The sequence below is a fragment of the Passer montanus genome, unplaced genomic scaffold (assembly GCF_014805655.1).
Source record: "Passer montanus isolate IOZ18808 unplaced genomic scaffold, ASM1480565v1 scaffold61, whole genome shotgun sequence".
NCBI classification, from domain to species: Eukaryota; Metazoa; Chordata; class Aves; order Passeriformes; family Passeridae; genus Passer; species Passer montanus.
The window spans coordinates 4,382,255-4,395,956 of record NW_024371149.1 but is presented as its reverse complement, the minus strand read 5'-3'; the positions used below and the strand labels follow the sequence as shown (position 1 = coordinate 4,395,956).

Below are 13,702 nucleotides of genomic sequence, written 5' to 3'. Positions count from 1 at the left end.
ACAGCAAAGAAACAGTAACTGGATGACTAAATAATGATAATGACTGCTGCTCAGTGCACTGCTGGGCTTTGATTAGATTCTTGTTGGCCTCTAACCAGATTTAAGAGAAAAAAAAAACAAAAACAAAAAACAAAATCCCAAAGAAAACACATTGGCTGTTTAGAAGAGGCAGGACTGATCCTAATAGGATCAGTACAGTGCTCAGTTAAGATGCTCTGGGGTCATTGTCTCTGTCCAGAAAGACCAGATCCTCCATTTCAGTGACTTGGAATGAAGTAAACAAAGACATTGCCCATCAGGCCATGAGCTGCTCCCACGGCCCTTTGCATCAAAAGTTCTATAGCCCAAAAACCACAGCTAAACAGGCCTTGGGGAACATCCACATCTGGAAGCCCAGGGGTGTTGAAATTTTCACATCCTAAACTAACTGCCCTGTGCCAAACAGGCAGGAGCTGTGAATGTATGAGCAGATTGGGAAGGCATTAAGAAAAAGTCTGAAACACACTGTCCCTTCCAGAATCTCTGCCTCATCGACACTCCATCTGTTCCCAAAAATTCAATGGAAAAAATGAAAACTCCATTTTCCTGATTTCTTTAAATTCACTCTCACATTACTGCTCTGGTTTCTGGCACAGTGCTGCATCATTTAAACCTCTGTTACAGTCTCTGATGGGCAGAGCCAGTGCGGAGGTGGTGTGATCAACCAGCTGAAACCAAAAGTACATTCTGGGCAACACCTTCCTCTGGAAGACATTCTGCTCTGACCCAAGGGAAAGTTGTGAAAGAAGATTTGTTACACCTTACAGCAGCTTGTCTGAATAATCTTCAACATTCACCCAAAGCAACAAACTCCAGAATTGAATAAGGCAGCAGCTATTGACCAGCAGGCTCTGGGAAATCTGGCCATCAGTAAGAATATCTTTAATTCTTTAGCAACTCTCCAACAGCTCTGTGGGTACACTAAGAACACTTTTTCTCAGTTATTGAGCCTTGGACCTACTGTAGCATTTTCCATACTTTGACTCCCTCAACTATGACAAAAAAGGAATCACCCAATATATATCCACTGTGCTTTCACTGGTTAACTTTGTTTCCTGGTGCACTGGCTAGACATTTTCCTTCCCTTTCCGTGCCTCTGGTCCACCTTGACAGGCCTGGAACTGTTTTGCATTGCAGATCAATGCATACTGCATTGATGTAGTAGTATGCATTTTTCCATATTAAAAAAGATAATGTAAAAAGGGCCATTTAGGGCTCCACCTAAGCTGGAATAGGGGCTAAAGAGTAAATTGTTCTCCTTCAAACTCCCATATGGGCTATTCAGGCCCTCGTACTCAATGCTATGAACTCCCTGAAGAACAGATGTGCTATGCCTTGATGCCACATGACAGCCAGTAGGACTAAGCAGGCATCACAAATAAGGGAAGGAAGAAATGCAAATGTCATCACTTGGCTGATGACACAGGTCAGCCATAGCACAAGCATGAGGCACAGTGACTTCCAGGCTTGTCTCTGGGAATCAAGGCTTCTTGGAGATGCTCTTTTTCCAGATCAATGCCTGACTGCGTATTTCTGCCTGGAAGAGAACCAAGTATCACATTCTCTTCCCTCTAAAGCAGTCAAACTGAGAGGAGGGAGCTTCCATCCCTTTTTCAGGCAAAGTACAGGCTCACATTCAGGCTGGGTGTAAAACAGCCCATTGTGCCAGTTCAACAGTGGGGTCAATGTGATTTTGCTCATAAGGCAGTAGTAGGAGAATGACATAAAATTTGGCTTCATACATCCCAAAAGTTTCTCCATCTTCCTCTCCAACAGCTTGAACTTTAATTCCTTAGAGAGAAGTAATTCATAAAAGACAGCACCATCAGCTAACAACAGCCTCTGCATGTTCAGCATGCAAGACACTGATGCAGGATTGTGCACCCCCAAAGGAAACAGACATAAGCAATGCTTGAGAATCATAATGTCAGTATGGATGTGACTCTGGCATACAGACAAACACCAGGTAAAGAAAGAACTAGCCAAAATTAATTGTATGTGTAATTTCTGTAAAGCTAGAAATTCAGTCTTTGGCAACTGCTGTTTTGACCTTTGCCCTCCTGATCACCAACAGGCTCCCTAGAACAGTCATCCCAAAGGGAAATCCCAAAATCCCACCACTTCCATCTGTTTCTAATCTGGAATAAGGCACAGAATATTTATTACCACTAGCATCAAACTCAACAGAAAAGGATGTCACAAATTCAGATCATAAACAAGGAGGATGTAACAAATGCAGCTAGTAAACATTATGGCACAAACATAGATAGGAACACATCTGGTGGTGACAAAGGTGACTGCCTCTGTAATACAGTGGTACTCTCGCCACCATACAGCTTTCTGCTGCACATGCCAGGTAGGCTGCTGCTAGGATGAAAACTCCTCCACTACAAGTGACAGAGACAGTTGTGATTTTGGTGCCTGAAGTCAGGATGGAGTCTCCCAGTACTGCGCTTCTTCCCCTCCCTTTCAGGATACTCACATCAGCCAGCTGGATGAACTTTCAGGCCCAGCTTAGGACAGGATCTTCTGACGACAACTTGCACTCTGTCTTCTCTTCACATGCAACTGCTACATAACAGCTCATACCTACAAAAGTCAAAGAGAAAGAAAATGCTTATTAGTGCCACTACAGATGCCTGATGTACAAGACATCTACAGAGAGGGCTGTACCAAAGCAGTAAGTCATTCATAGAAATAATGCTACTTTTAGATGAAACAATTACCTCTGTTCACCATGCAGGAAGCATAGCATAGTTAGTATAAACAGTCTGCCCAGATCCACATCCCAGCATCCTCTGTATGAGAACCAATATTTACAGTTGTCTCCAGGGAAGGCTGAAACCACATCCGTTTTCCTGCTTTTCTGTTAGAGATTCCCCCTCGAGCAGCAAGGAAAGCTGAATAGCACAAATATTCACTCCTCCTTATAACCTACAGCCTGTTTACCAATGTAAATTGCTGTTGATTTCAGCTTCATTTAGTATACTAGTTTGCAAAATGCAAAAAGAAGTAAAGACACATCTATGCTGCTATCCCTGATGTGTGAATAGACTTGTCTGATACAGAGCCTGGGCTGGGAACTAGGGATAACAACAACCATGAAATGTATGTAACTCACCACTGCCAGGAATAAAGGAGGAAGGGTAGATCGTAAATGTATATTGAGAAACATACATATTAGGTTGTATTGAGACAAATTCCTTAGTTAGGATACACAGCTAGACAGACACAGGCCGAATTCGCACAGAAAAATTCAATGCTTTTTTGCATGCATTGATGCTTACTAAATGAAATTATTTAACTCCAGTCCAATGTTAAGTCTAAATGGGAAGATCTGACATAGATTTGATATATGGCTGTGCACCTTTATTGCTTCACTCAATAGCATTAACAGCAGTCTGCTGTAGAGAGATGCCTCTGCAGTTTGACTTATAAGGTAAGTATTGACACCCCTCATCTTTAATCATGTCATTTATCAGGCTGAACTAGTCAGCCTGTCACCCTGAGCTCCTGCTGCATTGAGTGAACACAGGGGATTTTCCAGAGGGCACTGCAACTTTTTTCTACACTACGTTCCTCACACTTCTCTGTACTCAAGAACTTTAAGAAGAGGTTGAGGAGACCAACTAGCAAAGTTTGCTGCCTGTGCTGGATGACTGAACAAATCCTCACATGTGTTTTATTCAAGCTCTGAGGGGAGTGAAGTCACATTTCTTTCCACAAGCAATGCAGGACCAGGCCCTCCAAGGGCCTTGTACAACCAGCCTGTAAGCCTCACCAGTTAGATATTCTCATGGCAGTGCATACAGGGCAAAAACACAACACAGAGAAAGGAGAAGGTGATGCTCAGAGACAAAAGCACACATAAGGAGTATCAAGGACCTTGCATAGGAGCCACACAGAAAAATTCAATGCTTTTTTGCATGCATTGATGCTTACTAAATGAAATTATTTAACTCCAGTCCAATGTTAAGTCTAAATGGGAAAATCTGACATAGATTTGATATATGGCTGTGCACCTTTATTGCTTCACTCAATAGCATTAACAGCAGTCTGCTGTAGTGAGATGCCTCTGCAGTTTGACTTATAAGGTAAGTATTGACACCCCTCATCTTTAATCATGTCATTTATCAGGCTGAACTAGTCAGCCTGTCACCCTGAGCTCCTGCTGCATTGAGTGAACACAGGGGATTTTCCAGAGGGCACTGCAACTTTTTTCTACACTACGTTCCTCACACTTCTCTGTACTCAAGAACTTTAAGAAGAGGTTGAGGAGACCAACTAGCAAAGTTTGCTGCCTGTGCTGGATGACTGAACAAATCCTCACATGTGTTTTATTCAAGCTCTGAGGGGAGTGAAGTCACATTTCTTTCCACAAGCAATGCAGGACCAGGCCCTCCAAGGGCCTTGTACAACCAGCCTGTAAGCCTCACCAGTTAGATATTCTCATATTCACACACAGGGCAAAAACACAACACAGAGAAAGGAGAAGGTGATGCTCAGAGACAAAAGCACACATAAGGAGTATCAAGGACCTTGCATAGGAGCCATCTCAGACCATGCTTACAGAGCTCCAATAATATGATTTTTTACAAGCCCCAAGACTTCTTTCAAGACCCATGAAGATGCTAAGCAATGAGCCGAGAAAAAGCAGGATAGTTTTTCAACAAAACTAAAATAGTCCTAGGAAAATACTGAAAAAAAGCTGAAAGAAATTGGAGTTTTCTGTTGAGGATGGTCTAATTGCTTCTCCATCTCCAACAAGTAGAAAGGGATCAGCAAAAGGACACACATATTATTACTAGAAAGAAAAGTTCCTATAAAGATGTCCACAGTATGCACCAAGAGAGAGTTAATTTTCCAGTGGCAAGATCAAGCCTGGTTTTCCTGCAACACAAGAAGCTGCCCTGCTGGCATTAACTGCAGTTTGTTTGCTTTCCCAACCTGCCTTGTCCTTGTGAGTTGGCAAAAGGCTGAAGCTGGCCAGAGTCCCAACTACCAAAAGCTGCCCAAAGCAGAGAACTGCTATCACAAGGACTAAGAGCAAGATTGAAAGGGGGAGGAGAGAGTAAATGGCACAAAACCCAAACGACAGAAACTTCTCTGGTGCTGAGAATTGTTACAAGTAAGGCTCCAACCTGGCACATAGCCAGGGAGCTCAGCAAGGCAAGAGAATACAGAGGAAGGTTATGACTGGTCTGTGCCCCAGCCTAGAGGTAAAACCAAAATGCTCAAACTTTCCCCTTGGAAACATGCCCCACTTTAGCTCCTAGAGGACCATAAGAAGCAATTTTTTGCTGAAAAATCTATGCAGGACTCCCAAAAAGATTCAGTGTAGACAAATTTTATATTCACTGCTGTGGGAGTACTTCACTTTCTGTCAATGCCAGCAAAATGAAGGATCTCAGAGTATCAGAGAGAAAGGACACCATACCAAGAAGTTTTCAACATGTTTTAATTTCACTTCTATTAGTAGTCAGCTGTGTGCTGACTTTATCTAAGAGTTTGATTTCCACCATAGAAGCAAAGTCTGATGAAAGAGTTTCTAATAATACAGAAGGTACTTGGACAGTGCCTGCATAAGAAACCAGCAACTGGCACCAATGATAACTGAGCTGCTCAGTGAGGTACAAAAAGCAAGTTCCACATGGAAACTTTGAATGAATGCAGCAGGTGAGAAAATCAAGCAAATAGAGAGAAAACAAAAAAACCACAAAACCAAACCAAAATCTCACCACACTGCTAATAAAGAGGTTTCCCTGCAGAGTTTAGAGTTTTCTTCCTTTTTTTTTCCTTTAATTTTTACAACTAAGGGTTTCTCTAATTCTAGACACATTTTGAGTTTAAAGACAAATAAATCACTGTGGCTTAGTGCAAACTGCAGATTTGTAGTTCTGATGCACTGAGCGACAGTCTCAGTCTGTCCTGGTACCCAAACCTGGTATAAGAGGCTTTTCAGAATGACACGGGAAGGGAATAGCAGGAACACCATGGGGATGAGACTAAAGTACAAAAGCAGTAAGGTCTACAATTTTACAGATGTTTCTGGAGGCTGTTTTATTCCATGCTAAGGACTGATACACTGGCTGATAATACTATGGTAGTGCAGAATCAAGCTCCCTTGCTTCTTCTCCCTTTTTCAGATCAACAGCCAGGCACATCTTAAAAGAGTTGGACACAGGCCACACTCAAACCACATCCCTATGGAGGAAGGAATGCTGCCAAAAGCAAAAAGGAGAGGTGAGAAACAGGAGAAAATTTCTTGTTGCAGACAGTGGCCAGGCATGATCCAGAAGGACAAATCTATGAATACACTTATGAGCCCTGATAAGGACACCTAGTCCCAACTAAGCCAATGCAGACACGAACATCAGCTCAGCATGCTGCTATTCTTGCAGTAATTTTCCACACTCCACAGCCTGAGCTCACACACAACCAAGCAGACAGCACAGCTTCCAGTACCCCTTAGGCAGCGATGGAAAACACTCTACAAGTGATCTCACACCTGAACACAACAGGAGGGCAGCACACACACACACAGAGCCTCCGGCTCAAGAACTGGAGGTGCCAAGCAAAAGAAACACAGGAGTCTCACATTGTTTTCAAGGTAAAAAGAGAAAGAGCCTGACCCTGCTTGACTTCATCATGTTGTTTGTACAGCACCCTGTGCTTTGGGCACTGAGCTGCAAAATCAAAGCAAGTACAATGGCAATGAAAATATAATCAAACACATCAGTGTGGGACCAGCTTTGCAATGGAAAAGTAAGGAGCTGGAAACTAAGATCAACAAACAATTCTCAGATCTAAAGGCCATCTAGAAAACAACAAATTCAAGCAGCTCTGTAAGACTAGTAAGATAAAAACATTATATCTGCCGTTGTCCACATAAGAACAGGCAGTCCCTTTTCAAGGAATGTAAATGGAAAAGACACATGAAGGGGAAAAAGATGCATGGATGAGGAGTGATTTGACCTGATCACACCAGAATCAGAGCCAGGAACAAACTGTGACTCCAGCTTTCCTAGCACAATGCTCTATCCATGGGCTATACCGCCTCCAAGGCTGAAAACTGACACCCACCTTTTGAAAGCATTTTCACTGAAAACTACTTGTCACCATCCCACCTGCTGGAGCTTACAACACCCTGCAGTGCTCATAGCAGAGGTGTCCAAGTGAGCACTTCATGATCCACAGAAGGCTGAATCCACCAAGCTAAACTGAACAACCAGTGACAATAAATGAAGCTGATCTATTTTCTCAATGCTGATCACACAGTGCTCACACGAACCCTTCAGCTGGCAAAGCTACAGGTGAGGCCAACCATCAGTACTGGTAAAGCAACAAGAAGCAGTGTGGAAGGGAAGACAAGGGGCCCTGTCTTTAACCTGACCAACTGTTTGCTAAGCTGATGCTTGTCCTTGGTCTCAGATATAGTTATGCCCTTCCACTCTGGAAGTCCTAAGACTTGTCATTCAGCTCAGGAGAGGTATCAACAGATCTTTTGAAAATTTCTTTTTTGAGCCACTCCATCACAAGAGTTCTAGCTTAAGTATTAAATACAGCAAAAATGCCATCCTCAGCTAGTGCAGCAAAGATCAAATTCTGGTAATTTTTTTGCTAACTAATGTTATTAATAATAATGAGAGTAGTAATAATAATAATAATCATCATCATCAAACTTACTGATAAGCCATGTCCTAATATCCTTGGGTTTTGGATAGTTTATTAGATTTTACAAAACAAACTGCCTTTATGCTATGAATATAGACTGCTTAGGGACAGATGGGCAGAGTTCAGCCTGTCCCTATGGACTAGAATGACTCAAAGAATACTGCTTTGGGCTAACACAAATACTGAAGACTACAGTGATGCTGTTACTAATCTACATGCAAGGCAGATCCTGCTAAAGCATGTCATTTTCAGTGAAGCCAACAAAAGAGGCACAAGTACATGTCAGGGTAGATCCTGATTTCTCAAGATTGGCTTCAATTTTCTCCAATATACAAATGAACTCTCCTGCCTAGCAGACCTTTCATTTTAGTGAGCTTATGTAAACCAGTGGCTTTCTTCAGCCACTGCTCAACAAACACGACCTATATAGTATGTGACTTCCAAATGCAAATTCCTTACATGGACTACTCGCGTTCAGCTCTTTTGAGAAAAACTGCCAGCACATAACAGATTAGCTCGAGCTGCTGCTAAAATTCCTCTTTCAGCTTTGTTCAGTCCATGCTCAAAAGACTGCTTTTACCTGCCCAAATGAATCCCTGAAATCCATTTCACCTCGTCTCCAGCACAGTGCAGGCAGCATACACCTCCATGGCACAGGCAGCAGGGCCAGCCTGGTGCAAAGCACCCTTATTTGCTCAGGTGTGGCTCTTTCTGCTTGGGCACAGCAGCATTCCAGCAGCACATTGCAGAAGAAAAACTGCCCAGAAGCAGCTAATACATACAAACCATTAATACAGGCTTTCCCCAAAATAATACCCATTAAGACATGCAGGAAGCAGTAGAGAATGGTAAAGTGGCAGCTCTCAACATGACAGAATTTAAGAGCACATTTGCACACAAAGGGAGAAGAGAAGTGGATATCTGCAGAGCAGGCATCCCTGTTTCTTCTACATCTGCACCTCAAAACTGAGGTCAGGAATAAACAGAAAACAAACATACAAAGGAACAAGGTCATGGTACATCTCAACAATCACAGAGAACCAAGCTTGTAGATCAGCGCTGATCTGCTCTCATATCCTTAAGATGTAATTTCAGCAACACACATTTGATTATCCCTACAATTCACTTGATACTTCTTGAAAGGGAAAAAAAAGGTGTCACCAACATGTAGATGGTGATCAGAAAGCACAGCACTGCAGTGATGCCAGAGCTCAGGGCACATTCTCACTTTGTCACCATTTTCCATTAGCTAATACTGTCAGCTCCAGAGAGGTGAGATATGACTTCGCCCAGGGTAATACCATCCACATACAGAGGTTACTCTCAACTGACCCCAACCTAAGGCAGATTACAGTCAACCCCTCCCACCTCTTTCACCACCTCTATATTTAACTGCAGATTAACTCATTTCCTCTATCCACATGTAAGATTAAAGTGCACCAAGTGCTGTCAGCTCAAGCAGAGCCCCAATGCATCCTCATGCAAATCACCACTCAGTGCATGTTTTAAAGCATGTCAAGGAGGAGAATGAGTCACACCTTCATACTCACAAAACCACACACTTGCCTCTCAAGAAGTAAAACTGGCTGGCAGCCCAGGTCCCCAGAATAGTAAGAGATATCTCCAATTCTAATCTTTCCCTGTCTGTTACATAAATCTCAGAGACATAAGAAGTGCCACTATTTACCAATGTGTTTGAATGAAATGTGGGTCAGCGACCAAAGCAAAGGGTCAAACACAGTGACCTGGCCTTCAGGCACTGCATTGATTACACTTCTCTAGGAGGAAACAATAGCCCCTCATTCCAGGAAGAGGGGAAATAATGCAACAAAATCTCACTCAGCTCTCATGCTCACTAGGTTTGGTTCAAAGAGGCTGAGAACTACAAAACTGTGTAGAAAAATGAAACACCAGCAGGGAAGGGAGAGAGAAATAGAAAGCAGTGAAAGACTTCTCAGCCTGCAATGCCCCTCATGAAGGGCTTTGTACAAGGATGAAAATGCTTCCCTCAGACTGTAGCTCTCCACCCACTGTGAGGCAGACTCCCAGGAAGGAGAGAGGTGCTTTACGCTGTGAGGGGGCAGCAGCTATAGCCCCAGGGCTGCAGGGATGCCACCCTTGCCTGGTCACAGCACTGCTGTGCTCTGACCCTTGAGGGCCACAGCCAGCACCTGACACTCCCATGGAAAGCAGGTGCCTTTTGCATTTGTACCTTTCCTCTCATCTCAAGACGCTACAACAGCAGACAGCATTTTATTTGTACCTGACCTCTCTGGAAATCACTTGGAGACCTGCTTTATAAGATCTTTATCACAGCTTGAAGCAAGCATTAGGAAATTGTAAATAAAGCTGGGACTTTAAATCCAGCCACATGAGTTAACACCATAGGGAATACAATTTTTCACAGCTAGCAACCATAGTAATGTATTTTACCTCAATGAACACAGAAAGGGTGAAGCATGCAAAATTGAGAACAGGAATAAGTTTCTTGCTTTAGATTTTATATCAGTAATCCTTAAAAGTAAAAGCACTTGTTTTCCTCATCTCCCTAATCTCTCTTGGTCTAACACTTGAAGCAATGAAGTTCTCCTTAAATTCTAAGGGCTAAAAAAGAGGCCTCCCTATTTTTGCCAAGAATAATAGAAAATCATTGTGAACAGCAAGCAGGGAAACATGAAGAAGAGCTACTGGCATTTGTTTCAGCTGAACAGCTGGAGTAAATTGTCAATTCCCCTTACTGTATCCTCCAACTGCACTGCCTGGCAAAGGGGTCTACTAAAAAAGAAAGAAATGAAAGAAAATGCTTATGACAAGCTTATGACATATCTCAAAAGCAATCACTGTGTCTCCATTATTCAAGAAACTCTGAAACAACAAACAGATGGAAATGGGAAAAGAAACAGTAGAATGACAAGGAGGATTCAGCCATAGATTGCAGGAGCAATGGGGCATGGCAGGCAGATGTACCATTGCCAGAGCAGAATCTGTCTGATCTAACACAGGGAATGCATTGCCTGGGAATGAAATCAAAACATGCTGTGCAAAGACAGACACAACTGCTAATATTTGGTGCTGCCATGCATATACCAAAATGGAGATGAACATGTACCAAAATACAGAGAACAAAGAGTAAAATGGCTGAAACCCCCCATGAAAAGAAAGATCTACCTTGCAGGGATCAAAAACTACCAAGGTGGTGGTGATTCTCTTTCAGCTCAGGCATTCCCAGAGGGCTATAAATAGATTGTCACGATTTTCCATTTATTTAAGAATGTATTTTGGGGTGAACATGTGTCAGTTTTGTTTTCTGGCAGTATGAGGTCACTATATAAAATTTATGGCAAACTTAGGACACATCTAAAAATCAATAGCAGGCTTCCAGTGAGCTGAGAAGCTGAAACACTGAACAGATGGAAAGGAGAAAAAGAACAATGCACTGCATGGGGTCACTATCAGTTCACAGAAAAGACACACAGTCCATGAGCTGTGTAATAGATGTGAAAGGCCCCTCTGCTTTCTCTGTACATTGGCTCCATGTTGCAATGAAACTGCAAGCATGTCTCATGGAAACAAAGCACATTTCTTGCTTCTATCCCTGTCTGCCAATGTGCTTACACACCACCACCCCCTGTGTTTGCACAAATGCTTATTTAGCACACATGCTTATTAAAATAAGCAAAATCAGAGGTTTTCTTCAGTTCTTTTTGTTGCTCTTGTAATTCAGAAATTAGACCCTGAAAACATGGTCTATTCTTGGCAAAAAAAAAAGGGCAAAAGACTCTTGATCAGGTCTGCAGGAAAAGAAGAATACTTCCTGTTCTAAAGAACAAATTAAAGTTTCATATTTCTTTAAGCCTCATATTGTTTTGATGTCTTTATACATAACAGAAGAAATGAAAATTGATTGTAACCACTAGGAGGCAAATTCTTATCAGATTCCCTTCCAATTCTGTATTTTGTGCCTGAACAGTGCAAGTGACCAAGTAGCTGGCAAAGTTACATCAGGTATGATTGTGGCAATGCTAACAGTCAGGCATCCTTAAAATGGGTGAAAACAACTAACAAAGAAACATCTTCTGCTCAGACAGCTTTTCTGAAAGTGTAACCCTCTATCAGCCATCAGCTCTCAGAGGGTCAGTGTTTGGCCCAAGTCACAGCTACTTCACACTGCAGGGTACTGCTACAGGATGCTGAAGGGGGAACACAGGAGACAATCTCAAGGCTGCTATTTCTGCTGGATAATGCACCACCCTGCCTAGGGTGGCAGGATCTTACAAACATGATTTAAGACAATTCCTCCTTGTCTTAAGCACAGGAAGGGAATAATGGAAGGAGCAGCCTGAACCAGGTGCTTGGAAGCTGTGGAAGTCCAGGGACCACACCATTACCTGGGCTGGGATTCATAATGAACCAGGCAAAAGCCACAGTAAGGATCAGGCAGACTCTTGAAGCAGCAGCCCAGAAAACCTGACTCGTTAACCAATCTATAATTAAAGGAACCTTGTAAGATTAGACCACTGAATTAAATCAGTGCTTAAGAGAAAAGGTGACAAATGTACATTGAGGTTACAAAGAAGGATTAAAGGAATATTTAGCTGAAAAGGATGGAAGCATAGAAGAAAAGGTGATTAATTTCAGGCTGCAAGTCAAATAATAAGTGAGTAATTGTGAAGCACAGATTTATCCTGCTCCATGCTAGAAGAAGGCACTAGGTGTAACAGATATTATTTTATAAAAAGAAATTTTTTAAGCTGGCATGAAAATCAGCATGAAGAATTTATTACCACAGGGCAAGAAGGGAACAATGTAGGGAAATATCTTTACTGGCTTTCAAAAATGATTAGACAATTATATTAACATAAATAATAGCTATAACTGGCAGAACTACATGAAGAGTTACAAGAATAATCAGTCCAAAGGCAGCTCTCTCCTCCATTTGCAGCCCTATACTTGTGCCTTCAGGCAAGGTCTGCTCTTTCTGAGTCACTGCTGGAATGAAACAGGCTGTAAAACTCCTGTTTGTTCCTTACATGGTCTTGTGTGTGATGGATGGGCCAACCATGGGTTTGGGTTCTCAGTAGTTTTGGGATGCGCCAGTGCCAGTGAGCAAGGCTGAAGCTTTGTCTGGTAGGACTGGTAATTCTACTCCTTTAGTGAGCTGGAAAGCTAATGGGCACAGCAGCAAGTTGCTTACTTTAGCTCAAGCATCGTCCCACTAAAGTCTGCCCCAGCTGTGACTCAGTCTGCTCTTGAGCACCAAAAAAACCCATCTTTGGTCTTCATACTCAGACCTCCCTGAAGTCCACGAGATTTGACAGATTCATTTCTTATATAATGGCTTTAAAAGCCACCCTGTCTTCAACAAAGCCCCCATGCTAAAAAACAGCCCAGATTTTTAAAATCCACTCTTCCAAAACCCGAAATAATTCCAAAATGTCACTACAAAAATACTGAATTCTTCACACATAGCTCTAGTTGAGTAACAACATTCAGTCTTTAACCAAAAATCTCCTGGGAAATTCTTGAAGCTTGAACCTATTCAGAATTGCCCTCAGCAGAGTTGCTCCAAACCATATACAATCCCCCAGTTAGTTAAGGATGGACACAGCACAAAGTGCCACCTCCTGATCTGATAACACCTTTGGGCACTGCACATCTAGCGTGGTGTTGACAGCTCCTACAATGTGTGATGTTTTCATACAGCCACACCTGATGGAAATGAGAGATTGCATGAGACTCTCAGCTTCCCTGTAAGATAAATAAAAAAACAAGCCACAGAATAAAAAACTCATGATGAAGAAAAAAAGCTTGGAGAACCAGGAAAGATCAGAATGAGAAGGCAAAGAAAAGTAATTCTAATATATATTCTTGAATAACAAGCAGAGATAGCTTAATTTGAGATGGGGGAACTCATATTCTCACTCAAAAACATCTGAAGTGGCAATACCACGAAAATAGAACAGGGTCCCCCAGGCATTCACTCTTAGGA

The 13,702-nt window shown here is 42.3% G+C and overlaps 1 protein-coding gene across 4 annotated transcripts in view; it reads right to left on the bottom strand.

Moving 5' to 3' along the window:
* Nucleotides 1-13,702, bottom strand: part of SORBS1 (sorbin and SH3 domain containing 1) — a 160,619-nt gene that overhangs the window by 79,786 nt on the left and 67,131 nt on the right. For all 4 annotated transcript variants that reach the window (XM_039727379.1, XM_039727391.1, XM_039727381.1 and 1 more), the window contains exon 3: nucleotides 2,522-2,628. The gene's annotated coding sequence lies outside the window, so the exon portion shown is untranslated. The remainder of the gene's footprint in view (nucleotides 1-2,521; nucleotides 2,629-13,702) is intronic.